Below are 12558 nucleotides of genomic sequence, written 5' to 3' on the forward strand. Positions count from 1 at the left end.
GGAAAGAGGTTTTAGAACTATGATAACATTGCTATGCGGACAGAGCAGCGTCCTTTATTAACAAGGCTGGGGCCACTCAGACTTGTGACACCATGCACAAGTTCCAGGTTGCCTCTGACTTTACATGTGTGACGTTATTCCAGGCTCGGGCGTCAGTTCTTACCCTGCACTTCTGTCATAATGAACTGCACGCAGACCTGCAGGGGAGACTGACGAGTGTGCGGTTGCAACTGTTTGGATTGCCTTTTCCCCTCAGAATTCCACACAGCTATTTATTCTGTTCAAATGTAAACTCATTATAAAAGCAACACAAATATTCATTGAACTTACCTGTTAACATTTGGAAATACATTTGTATTTCTAAACCTTTATTTTTTATTTTTACTGACGTACAGTTAAAGATTTACAGTGTGTTAATGTCTACTGTAGAGCAGTGATTCAGTTATATATGTATGTACATTCTTTTTTAAGATCCTTTTCCATTATGGCTCACAGGATATTGAACATAGTCCCCTATGCTGTACAGTAGGACCTTGTTGTTTAGTAGGACCTAAAACTTTGTATTGAACTTTAGTCTACATACTGAAAGGTTTGCTTAGGCTTTTATAGCTCACTGAATTGTCACAAACTGAACCCACATGTGTAACCAGCACCCGGATCAAGAAGTAGACTGTGACCAGCCCCGGAAGCCCCTCTCACGCCCCCTTCCAGGCACTGTACCCACTCCAAGATAGCTACTCTCCTAACTTATAGCAGCACAGGCTAGTTTGGCTTTTCTTGTCTGCCTCCTTTCACTCAATATGTTTTTTGGATCCATCCATCCGTATCACAGCAGTAGTTGCCATTAGTTTTTCTTTCACTGTGTAGTATTACAAGGCGTGACTGTATCACAGTCTGTTCTTCTTTGAGGGGTGTTTGGATTGTTTTCAGACAAGTCAAGGATATTATGACTAGTACGAGTCTGGTGGGCATCGGCCCTCATTTCTCTTGGGTGTCTACACAGAGGAGTGGAGTTCCCGGATTATCAGGTATTTAAATATTTATTCAGCTTTGGCAGAAACTGCTAAGCTGTCTGCCAAAGTGGTTGCATCCGTTTACATTCCCACCGGAAGTGTGTGAGAGTTCCTGTTGGTTGCTCTACAACCTCACCAACAGTTGATATTTTCCTTCCTTTTCATTTTGGCGGCTCTGATGGGTATATGCAAAAGTTAAAGAAAAAATAAATTCAAGGTGAAACAGTTTGCCGCAGGCTTGCTGGTTGGAGGTCTGTAACCGCAGCAGGAACGCCATCTCCCTGGGGGATTCGAAGACAGATTCAAAGACAGAATAGAGACATAGGGATCAGGTGCCTGAGAGAGGCATCAGTGGTAGTGTTCAGTAGAATCAAAGACAAATTTCAGTTTATGGACTCTCGGACTCTCATACTGAACACATGAGAAGCTTTTCTTGTGGGCTCAGGCCCGTGGCGCCGGCAGGATGGCAAGTGTTGCAGTCTTCATGCTGCCAGGAAGCTCCGTACTCACCGACGAGACCACAGGTGGCATGATAAACAGTACAAGAAAGCCCATTTGGGCACAGCCCTGAAGGCCAGCCCTTTTGGCGGCACTTTCATGCCAAGGGAATTGTGCTCGAAAAAATAGGAGTTGAAGCCAAACAGCCAAATTCTTCCATCAAGAAGTGTGTCAGGGTTCAGCTAATCAAGAATGGCCAAAAAAACCCCCCTGCTTTTGTACCCAATGATGGTTGCTTGAATTTTATTGAGGAAAATGATGAAGTTCTGGTTGCTGGATTTGGTTGCAAATGTCATGTTGGTGACATTTCTGGAATCCTTTTTAAGGTTGTCAAAATAGCCAGTGTCTCACTTTTGCCTTTATACAAAGGCAAGAAGGAAAGACCAAGATCATAAATTTTGGTGACAAAAGCACGGTAGTAATAAATTCTCATATATCAAAAAAAAAAAGTTTTCTTGTGTAAGAGGTTTGGGAGGCATAGATGAACCATAATTAAATGAACTAGACTGCTGGGAGTATAGAATCAGAGTTATTTGAACTTTCTAGTTAATTGAGTATTAAGAAGAGTTATGACCAACAAAGATCATGGCATCCTATCCCATCACTTCATGGCAAATAGATGGGGAAACAGTGGAAACAGTGTCAGCCTCTATTTTTTTGGGCTCCAAAATCACTGCAGATGGTGACTGTGGCCATGAAATTAAAAGACGCTTACTCCTTGGAAGGAAAGTTATGACCAACCTAGATAGCATATTAAAAGCAGAGACATTACTTTTCCAACAAAGGTTCGTCTAGTCAAGGCTATGGTTTTTCCAGTGGTCATGTATGGATGTGTATTGGACTGTGAAGAAGGCTGAGTGCTGAAGAATTGATGCTTTTGAACTGTGGTGTTGGAGAAGACTCTTGAGAGTCCCTTGGACTGCAAGGAGATCCAGCCAGTCCATTCTAAAGGAGATCAGTCCTGGGTGTTCATTGGAAGGACTGATGTTGAAGCTGAAACTCCAGTCCTTTGGCCACCTCATGCGAAGAGCTGACTCATTTGAAAAGACCCTGATGCTGGGAAAGATTGAGGGCAGGAGGAGAAGGGGACGATAGAGGATGAGATGGTTGGATGGCATCACCGACTCAATGGACATGGGTTTGGGTAAACTCTGGGAGTTGGTGATGGACAGGGAGGCCTGGTGTGCTGTGGTTCATGGGGTCGCAAAGAGTTGGATATGACTGAGCGACTGAACTGAACTTTTCCTTTCTGTGTGGCTTTTCTTAAAAACATACTTTACTGTTACAGGCACAATAGATTAGTTTTTAAAAGCATTTCAGTGAGTTACAGTTAAATCAAGAGGCTTCAAGACTAGTACTTTTTTCTAAAGGAAATGTTATTTTTAATTTGGGTCTTCTCCACATTTAGATTGTTCATGCTTGAGAACAAGTCCCCCAGATTATACGTCTCTGCATTTCCCACAGTTATCCATATTTTATTTATTTGTGTGTGCTGGTTTTAATCTTAGAGGCTCTTGAAAACTGATATTTTTATATAGATATATATAGAAATAATATAGAAAATATTGGGGAAAAAAACTATATTTTACTGAAACCAGAGAATTTCCAAAATTTCTGTGGATATTTACACTGAAAGTAAGTTAGCTAGAATCCCACACTACTAACTCGTACTGTCACTCCTTCAGATATTTTTCAGTGCATCTCTCCATGTCAGTCAGTATTGTGTGCTTCATCATTTCGAGGACTCTCCATTCTTCGTCAGAATTTATTCATCCACCCACCTCTGTTCTTGGACGTTAGGTCGTTGCCAATACCTTGCTATTAAAGTACTGCTGTGAACACCATTGTAGGTGAAACTTGCACAAATCTGGGGTCTTTTCCTTAAGCTAAATCCCCTGCAGGAGTTTGAGGGAGGGGTAGTCAACATATTTGCTATACATTGCAAAATGCCCTCCAGAAAACATCCCAGGCCATGCTGTAATCTGATTGTGTGAGAATGTACCTTTCCTGAACCTCAACCAATTAAGTAGATGTTTTAAAATGGCTTCCTTTATATATACATATCATATATATATATGATATGTATATATCCCATAGAGAGGTTTTTTTTAAAAAAATAGTAAAACATGTATAAAACCTATAACAGGGTAGTTTGTGGACATTGGCTGGGAAAACACCCGAGATTTCATGTCTGGCAGTCATGGGTGTAATTTCCCCTATAAACTTTGTACTTGATATGTCTGCAGTAATTACAGCTCTGCAGCCCTTGAGGCCTGTATACTTTTGTTCTTACTTTCCTCAGCCTTGATTTTATCATTCTCTTTACATTTTCCAGACATTGAGTCTGTCTTTCTGGTTTATCATTATTTTAAGGACTGTGTTCTGGTTATAACTCAAATCTTTGTGGATAAAGGTGAGACTTGTGGAAATGAGGTGAAATGTTGCTGGTTTCTCTCTCCTTCGAAAATAAATGAAAAATATCACGAGAATGTGTTCCCAATCCAGAAAGCAAACTTTTTTTTTTTTTAAAAAAGCACCCCTCGGAGATGTAAGGGATTGCTCAAGGCTTTCCAGAGCTATGTGCTGAGAAAGAACAGCTGGTGAGTGAGGGTGCCCTTGGGTTTGTTGCTTAAAATGGTTTTATTTGTGTGGTACTTTGGAGGTTAAAAGTCCCTGCTGCTGCTGCTAAGTCACTTCAGTCATGTCCGACTCTGTGCGACCCCATAGACGGCAGCCCACCAGGCTCCCCCGTCCCTGGGATTCTCCAGGCAAGAACACTGGAGTGGGTTGCCATTTCCTCCTCCAGTGCATGAAAGTGAAAAGTGAAAGTGAAGTCGCCCAGTCGTGTCCGACTCTTCGCGACCTCATGGACTGCAGCCTACCAGGCTCCTCTGTCCATGGGATTTTCCAGGCGAGAGTACTGGAGTGGGGTGCCATTGCCTTCTCCGTAAAAGTCCTAAACAGTAGTAATTCCTTCACTAAAATACGAAAGGATCAGTTCAGTTCAGTTCAGTCACTCAGTCGTGTCTGACTCTTTTCGACCCCATGAATCGCAGCACGCCAGGCCTCCCTGTCCATCACCAACTCCCAGAGTCACCCAAACTCATGGCCATTGAGTCAGTGATGCCATCCAGCCATCTCATCCTCTGTCGTCCCCAATCCCTCCCAGCATCAGAGTGTTTTCTAATGAGTCAACTCTTCGCATGAGGTGGCCAAAGGACTGGAGTTTCAGCTTCAGCATCATTTCTTCCAAAGAAATCCCAGGGCTGATCTCCTTCAGAAAGGACTGGTTGGATCTCCTTGCAGTCCAAGGGACTCTCAAGAGTCTTCTCCAACACCACAGTTCAAAAGCATCAATTCTTCGGTGCCCAGCCTTCTTCACAGTCCAACTCTCACATCCATACATGACCACTGGAAAAACCATAGCCTTGACTAGACGGACCTTTGTTGGCAAAGTAATGTCTCTGCTTTTGAATATGCTATCTAGGTTGGTCATAACTTTCCTTCCAAGGAGTAAGCATCTTTTAATTTCATGGCTGCAGTCACCATCTGCAGTGATTTTGGAGCCCAAAAAAATAAAGTCTGACACTGTTTCCACTGTTTCCCCGTCTATTTGCCATGAAGTGATGGGACCGGATGCCATGATCTTCGTTTTCTGAATGTTGAGCTTTAAGCCAACTGTTTCACTCTCCTCTTTCACCTTCATCAAGAGGCTTTTTAGTTCCTCTTCACTTTCTGCCATAAGGGTGGTGTCATCTGCATATCTGAGGTTATTGATATTTCTCGCGGCAATCTTGATTCCAGCTTGTGCTTCTTCCAGCCCAGCGTTTCTCATGATGTACTCTGCATAGAAGTTAAATACGAAAGGATAGCTGTGGTTAACTCTAGGGTAGAGGAAGAGGGGTTTTTATGTTTGTCTTACACTCTGCCTTCTGGAGTGTTTTATGTGAGTGGATTATGTTTATAATATTTAAGCTTAAAAAAACTCCTAGAAATTGATAGATCTATTCCATATTAATGGATAAAAAATTTTAAAAACTAACCTAAAATGTGTTGCTTCCTCTGTTTTGCAAACTGACTTTCTAAGGGTAAACCTAACTTAAAATCTTACCATTTTCTCTTCATTTTTCCTTGTGGGGAGCACGTGTTTAACTTTTAGTAACCTGAAACTATGAATGCAGCAGAAGAAAAATCCAACAACTAGAAAAATTCTAGTTCTTACAACTGTCTTTTCAAACTCTTATGCCTGATGTTGCAAGCAAGCAGCTGATCCCCTTCAAGGTGCAGCTGTATCCATGAACAGTACAAACGCAGGAAGAGACGTGTGCAAGGAAGAATAGGTACAAAAGTGGGATCAGCAACCTGCCAACGCTAGAAGGGATAGAAGTTCAGATGATAACATACTGCCTGTAATAAACCTGTAAAAGACTGGGGCTGGAGTTCAGGACAGATCTCAGCTAATGAGTTCAGCTACAAGCCACCCTGGCCCCTCCTGAGTTACAGGGAGGGAAGCCCCGGTCTCTGGGGAGAGGAGAGAGGAGGACCAGAGACCAACCTGGTCACCTGTTGGATTCAGATGCCTGAGGTCTAAGCTAACCAATCCCTTTCTGGCCACAAAAGTTCAAAGGACAAAAGAAAATCAGGAAAATGATAATTCTTTATACTTAAGTGCTGCAATTAAAAAAACAATTAAAATTTTAATAGTTTTAATGGACCAAATGGTTTATTTTTTCCATGGCTTCATCTTACACTTGGAGTGCCAGACAATCTATTTCTAAGTGCATAGACACTTTAAACATACAAAACAGTTGTTCTTACATGACATTCAGTCCCACTGTTGTGCCCCTAGGACTGACGACTTCTACAGCGAGCCAACCCATCCTTTGTGTTACCCCAGATTCCTGTATGTGCTCGATGATGTATTCCTCTGTTTGACCTTGCCTTCAGTTTTCACCCACCTCATATGACTGTTGTGTAGATTATATGGATACAAAAGTTGTTAGGACAGTGTATTAACTGCGAACAGTAGTTATTTTTTGTTTGCTAGCCCGTAGCCACCCTACCTGTGTTGATTTTCATCTGTCTTGTTTACTGCTTATCCTCAGCATCTAGCAGAGTGACCAACCCATAAGCGGATAAATGAATAGTGTTAATATTATTGGCACAAATTTTTTTCTTGGTCAATGAGCTGTACACTCCTTGAGGATTTTTTGAAATCTCTCATCGTGCTGATGGCACAGTAAGAACTTAAAAATATTTGTTGGGTAAACACAGAAGCTGTGTGCTGATCACACAGTTGTAATGAAACCCTCACCTGCTCCGTGGTGGGTGGAACTGCAGGTGCACTGCCGATCACGGCTACCATGTTCCAAGCAACTGTTAGGGGTGCGCCAGCTTCCCATCTACATTCATTCCTTCAGCAGCTCTCTTGTGCACCAGGCTGTGCCAAGCACAGAGGTCACCCATGGGAACCACCCTGGAGAAGGAACAGAGCCTGCGCTGTTCTCGAGTTTATAGTTTATGGCAGGACAACAGTGCCCTTCCCTTGGCCTCAGCCTGCGCGGGGCCGCCCGTTCCGCCGCCTCGCGCCTTCTGCACTTGCAGTACTGGAGGTGGCCTACTTTCACCGGTTCTGCTCTTCGGCCTTGTTTCCTTTGTCCTAGTGTTGGGAGAAAGGAGAAAAAGAGGGATGTATAAGCAAGTTAAGTTCAAGAGGACTTTCTTAGGTAGTTTGTAAGCAGTCTTGGTAAAGTTGGCTGTATGAGAGAAGTAGCTGAGAAACAACACATAGCAAAAGTTTCAGAAGTTTGATTCCCCTTACCAGCAACAGAACTATATTTAAAACAAGCAAGCTATTTTTACATTATTTTGAGTTTTTGAACTCTTTCTGATTGCAAGGGCTTGGATTTTAATGCAAAGCAGAATGACCCATCTCATGGGCTCTGACTGAGGGACATTCATTAGAATTGTTCCAGGTATCATGTAAGAGTGGTGTTTGGAAAGAACCAGTAAACTAAAAAAAGGAATATCGCTGGATATTTGAAATCAGTAATTTACCGCTGACCATTGAACAACACGGGTTTGAACTTTCTCAGGTTCACTTATACTTGGATTTTTCTCAGTAGTAAAATCAGTATTGCTGTATTGATGGAATCTGTGGGTATGGAGGGCCGACTGTACTCATATTTTCAACCATGGCAAGAACGGGTGCCCCTAACCCTCTCATTCATGTTCAAGAGTCAACTGGACTTTGATCTCGTAAAGTTCCTGTTGCTCATTACGTATCAATACTTGGGGACTTTCTAAACAAACACAGCTCAGCACATAAGACATTCTTCCTGTAGTTTCATTGCTTTTAACTCCATGACACACCTTTTTAAATTAATAACTGGGCAGACAGGAACACTTAACCAAATGGTCTAGCGCACCCTACAGCCTTCAAAGTATGTGTCTGTTGAAAGCTATTTTAAACCTAGTAACTAATCAGTCACTGTTTCCTTAATAGATACCATCTATCTTGGTAAAGTCATATACTTCTAAATGATACTCAAGTTATATTAAAGATATTTGCATTTCTTATTTTTACGATGTCAATCTAGATTGCCTGGGTATTTTTTTCATTCCTGTCTCCCTCAGACTCTGCATTTTCAAAGTCTAAGGGAGCTCCTCGCTCAGTCACCTTTGGGTCCTGTACATCGAGCATAGGGCCAAGCTCACTGTATGTGAGTTGTAAGGATTGACCAAGGCTATTGTAGTTTTGAAGGCCCAAACATGAAGACTTTACAAAGTTGTGTGTGTGTTAAGTCGCTTCAGTTCTGTCCAGCTGTTTGTGACTCCATGGACTGTAGCCCAACGCTCCTCTATCCATGGGGTTCTCCAGGCAAGAATACTAGAGTGTGTTGCCATTTCCTCCTCCAGGGGATCTTTCCGACCCAGGGATCAAATCCACGTTTCATGTCTCCTGCGTTGGCAAGCAGGTTCATTACCACCAGCACCACTTGGGAAGCCCCTGAAAGTGTGTCGGTCATTCAGCTATGTCCAACTCTTTGCCGCCCCATGGACTGTAGCCTGTCAGGCCCCTCTGTCAATGGGATTTCCCAGGCAAAGTGAAGTGATCCGTAAGTCCACATTATCTAGTATCTATCATTGCCATGATAGATTGGTCTCCCCACACACACACATACACACGAATACCAGAAAAGAAGGCGATCTCTAGATTCTGATTGAAAGTTATGCAGTAGTTGTCCTGGCACTGTGGCTATAGGAAGGATTATTTCCCTTCTTTCAAATAAGAACATGGACCTCTAGGAACCAAGCGAAAATGGGTACTAGTATTATCATAGCTGGAATTTCAAGAAGTAATTCTTTTTTAACTTCTGACGCTCAGGTATTACTTCCTTTGAATTTAAAGGTCCAAAAGTTGCTTAAATTCTGGGGCAGTGTACCCGGATCCCCTTGCTGATGGAAGCCAGTATGGGCCAGGCATTGCTTCTGCGTCCGATAACACTGGCAGTTGGCAAGCTGGGGTTGCTTGCTCTCGGTGCTGCCCTGAAATTCATGCAACTGTGTGGAGTCACAGTACTGGCTGGACCTTGGACCCGGTATAATCATCTACACTTAAAACCACAAGGAAAAGTGGTTTCAGATGATTCCACTCACAGACAGATGTGAAACTTTTGTCTGGTGTTTAAAGTTAAATGAAACTTTATAGTGTTGAGTAGGGTTCAGGCTGTTGGGTTTTTTTCCAAATTATGTTACCAGAGGATCGTGAACACTGATTGCCTATAACATGATTCTCCCTCCACAATTTTCTTAAAAGAACAACCACTGAAACCTAGTGCCGTAATTTACTGGGCAGGATAGCCCTGGGACATCATTTTTGTTGAGAGGTTTGATAATTTTGTCCAAAAGATTTGAACAGTTACAGAACACACTTCTTTCTCACCCCAGTGTGTTGGGACCTTCTTATTCTGCTTAATTGTGCTTGGCTTCAGAGCAGTTTTGGTGGCCTAAATGAGTAGGGAAGATGGAGTTTTGTTACAGAACTCTGTGTCTTTAAACAATGAAATAAAAGATCCTGGAGATGTGACTGCTTCTAGTTAACGGATCTTAAGAGGTAGCAGTACATACCTTTCTGGTTCAGGTCACTCTGCTTCTCATCACTTGATTGGTTCTTAAGGAGCTTAGGACCTACCAGGTTCTCTGAACTCTCTCAGAATGTTCTAGGAGAGGCTAAGCCCAGAGAGCTGGCCCTGTGCTTTACTAACCTCTGGCCCAGTGGCTTCTTGGGCAGAGGCCATGTGGCGGGGGCGGAGCCTGGGACCCTTGGCACCTCATGGCATCATTTCTAGCATGCCTTTTGTGCTCTGAATGAAGGACTGGCTTGGCAGAAATAATTATCTATAAGCCAAAGCCTGGCTATGGATGAAGAAAGGAAAAAGGAAGGCAAAACAATGTTTAAGTCAAAGTTTTTGAAGCTGTCCTTTGAGAGGGACGCAATAAGAATTTTTTTGCCTGGAGAAGCTTTGCCAAACTCCTTCCTCAATTGTAGCTGGAGAGACAGCCGCTAATCCAGCAGGAGATTCATCTCCAAATGGCTGGGTTTTCTTTATCTACTAATGGATCTGATTGATTGAGTGGCGGAAGTTGCTGCTAAAGCTACATGGGCTTAAGTGCTCTTCAGACCAGGAGCATCATTCTCTCTGGTTCTGGACCAGTGTTCACAGAGGACAGTAGATGGCCTGCGTCTGAGCACATCTGACTTTTCGGTGGGCAGCAGGCTAGTCAGAAATCACAGCTCTGTAGCCTTGATGAAGGTTATAGTCTTCCCAGGTGTAAGGACAAAAGTCTTCCCAGGTGGCTCAGTGGTAAAGAATCGCCTGCTGGTGTAGGAGATGAAGGAAATGTGAGTTCAATCCCTGGGTCAGGAAAGATCCTCTGGAGGAGGAAATGGCAACCCACTCCAGTATTCTTGCCTGAAAAATTCCATGGACAGAGAAGCCAAGCGGGCTACAGTCCATGGGCTCACAAAGAATTGGACAGAACCAAGTGATTTCGTGTACACATACACCCTGAGCAGCCCAGGATGTTGAGAAGAGCTGTCAAGGATTTTCGTTGTTACTGTTTGTTTTTTGTGTTTTTTTTTTTTAAAACATCTTTATTGAGGTGTAACTTATAAACTATAAAATTCACTCATTTTAAATGTACAATTCAATAAGTTTTTAGTCAATTTACAGAATTGTGCAGCTATTACCACAAGCCTATTTTACAACATTCCCGTCATCCCACAACGGTCCTTTGTGCCCATTTGCTGTCCTTTCTCATTCTCAACCCCAGCCCCGGGCAATCACTAAAATATTTTCTTTGTCTTTTCTAGATATTTCATAGAAATGGAATCATACAATAATAGGTAGTCTTTTGTGACCAGCTTCTTTCAATTTTGGATAATAGAGTTTATCCATGTTGTACTTGACTCATTTTTTATGGCATTTTTATTCCATTTATGGATGTATCATGTTTCTTCACCTGTTCACCAGTTAATGGACATTTGAATTGTTGCCAGCAAGGTATTTTTTTTGCGAACTATATTATCACCTAAATATTTAAAAAATAATTTAAATGTCAACTTGGAGAAACGTAGAGTTGGGAAGCAAAATTCACAAGGAAAGAATGGCATTTATAGGCTTTGTAAGCCTGTTATGGGGCTTCCCTGGTGGCTCAGTGATAAAGAATCCACCTTCCAATCAATGCAGGAGACATGGGTTCAATCCCTCGATTAGGAAGATCCCCTAGAGGAGGAAATGGCAACCCACTCCAGTATTCTTGCCTGGGAAATCCCATGGACGGAAGCCTGGCGGACTCCAGTCAGATGAGACTTAGTGACTAAACAACAGCAAAGCTTGTTATGACTTAGTAGGTAAAGGGCAGCGTCTTGCAGCTTCCATGAGCCTCAGGTTGAGCTAATGAAGCCACGAGCAGTGCATTCCCTCACTCTGGGGATCCTGGCCATGGCTGATCAGCCCACCTAGTCGTTGAGTCTGTGTGCCCATCAGATGAGCTGAAGGCACTGCATGCAGCCAGCTCATCCAGGAGCACACACAGCTCTTACATCATTCTAAAAGAATTCAAGCACTGCCACTGTGAGCACAGCTTGGGCATTAGACGGTTCAAGCCTGCGCTTGGTGCTGGAAGTGCAGTGATCCTTGACCTTAATTCATTTCCTTAGTTTTTACTAGGGAGACAGAGTACACAGGTAGTATCCTGTGAGGTAGAGAAAAGCCTGTTGAGGAAAGAGAAGCAAGAAACAGACCTGGAGAGAGGAGGAGGAGGAAGGTCGAGGAAGCGTCTCTGAGACCGAGGTGGCCAGATGGCCAGGAGAAAAGCCTGCAAGCAGGAGAGCAGGACCCTTGCGTTGGCCTGTTGAGAGCACAGCCCAGAGGCCACTGCGTCTGGAGCGCAGCGATGGGGGTGAGGAAGGGTGGCGCAGCCTCTGATTGCGGGCCATAGCCATGCTCTCCGTGCCTGGTCCTACCCTGCGGTGAAAAGGACAGAGGTCACTGTTGACTTTCCTCCATGGTAGACTCGGGCTCTCTGTGTGTTCTCTATGCTTAGTCATGTCTGACTCTTTGCGACCCCATGGACTATAGCCCTCCAGGCTCCTGTGTCCATGGGGATTCTCCAGGCAAGAATACTAGAGTGGGTTGCCATTCCCTTCTCCAGGGGATCTTCCCAACCCAGGGATCAAACCCAGGTCTCCTGCATTGCAGGCAGATTCTTTACCAGCTGAGCCACCAGGGAACTACCTTTATGTCTCTTCCCCTGCTTAGATAGTTCAGTCCTGGGTCCTTTTTTAATGCTGACAAGGGAAACAGTTTGTGGTACTTAAACAGTACTTTTCACCTATCAGGCAAAAAAGTGTGATAACACCAAGTGTTGGTGATCATGGCAAAATAGTACGGTGGTTGTAGAAGCACAGATTGCTGCAGCCACTTTGGAGAAAGTGTTTGACAATATCGAACAAAAGTGAAAAATCTATCATGTACTCTGT

General features: G+C 43.3%; 1 protein-coding gene and 1 pseudogene across 1 annotated transcript in view; both read left to right on the plus strand.

Moving 5' to 3' along the window:
* BAIAP2L1 (BAR/IMD domain containing adaptor protein 2 like 1) overlaps positions 1-12558 on the plus strand; it is a 75807-nt gene that overhangs the window by 4920 nt on the left and 58329 nt on the right. The gene's annotated exons all lie outside the window — the stretch shown is intronic.
* Positions 93-1941, plus strand: LOC129638132 (40S ribosomal protein S23-like; annotated as a pseudogene).

The sequence above is a fragment of the Bubalus kerabau genome, chromosome 23, assembly GCF_029407905.1.
Source record: "Bubalus kerabau isolate K-KA32 ecotype Philippines breed swamp buffalo chromosome 23, PCC_UOA_SB_1v2, whole genome shotgun sequence".
Classification (NCBI taxonomy): Eukaryota; Metazoa; Chordata; class Mammalia; order Artiodactyla; family Bovidae; genus Bubalus; species Bubalus kerabau.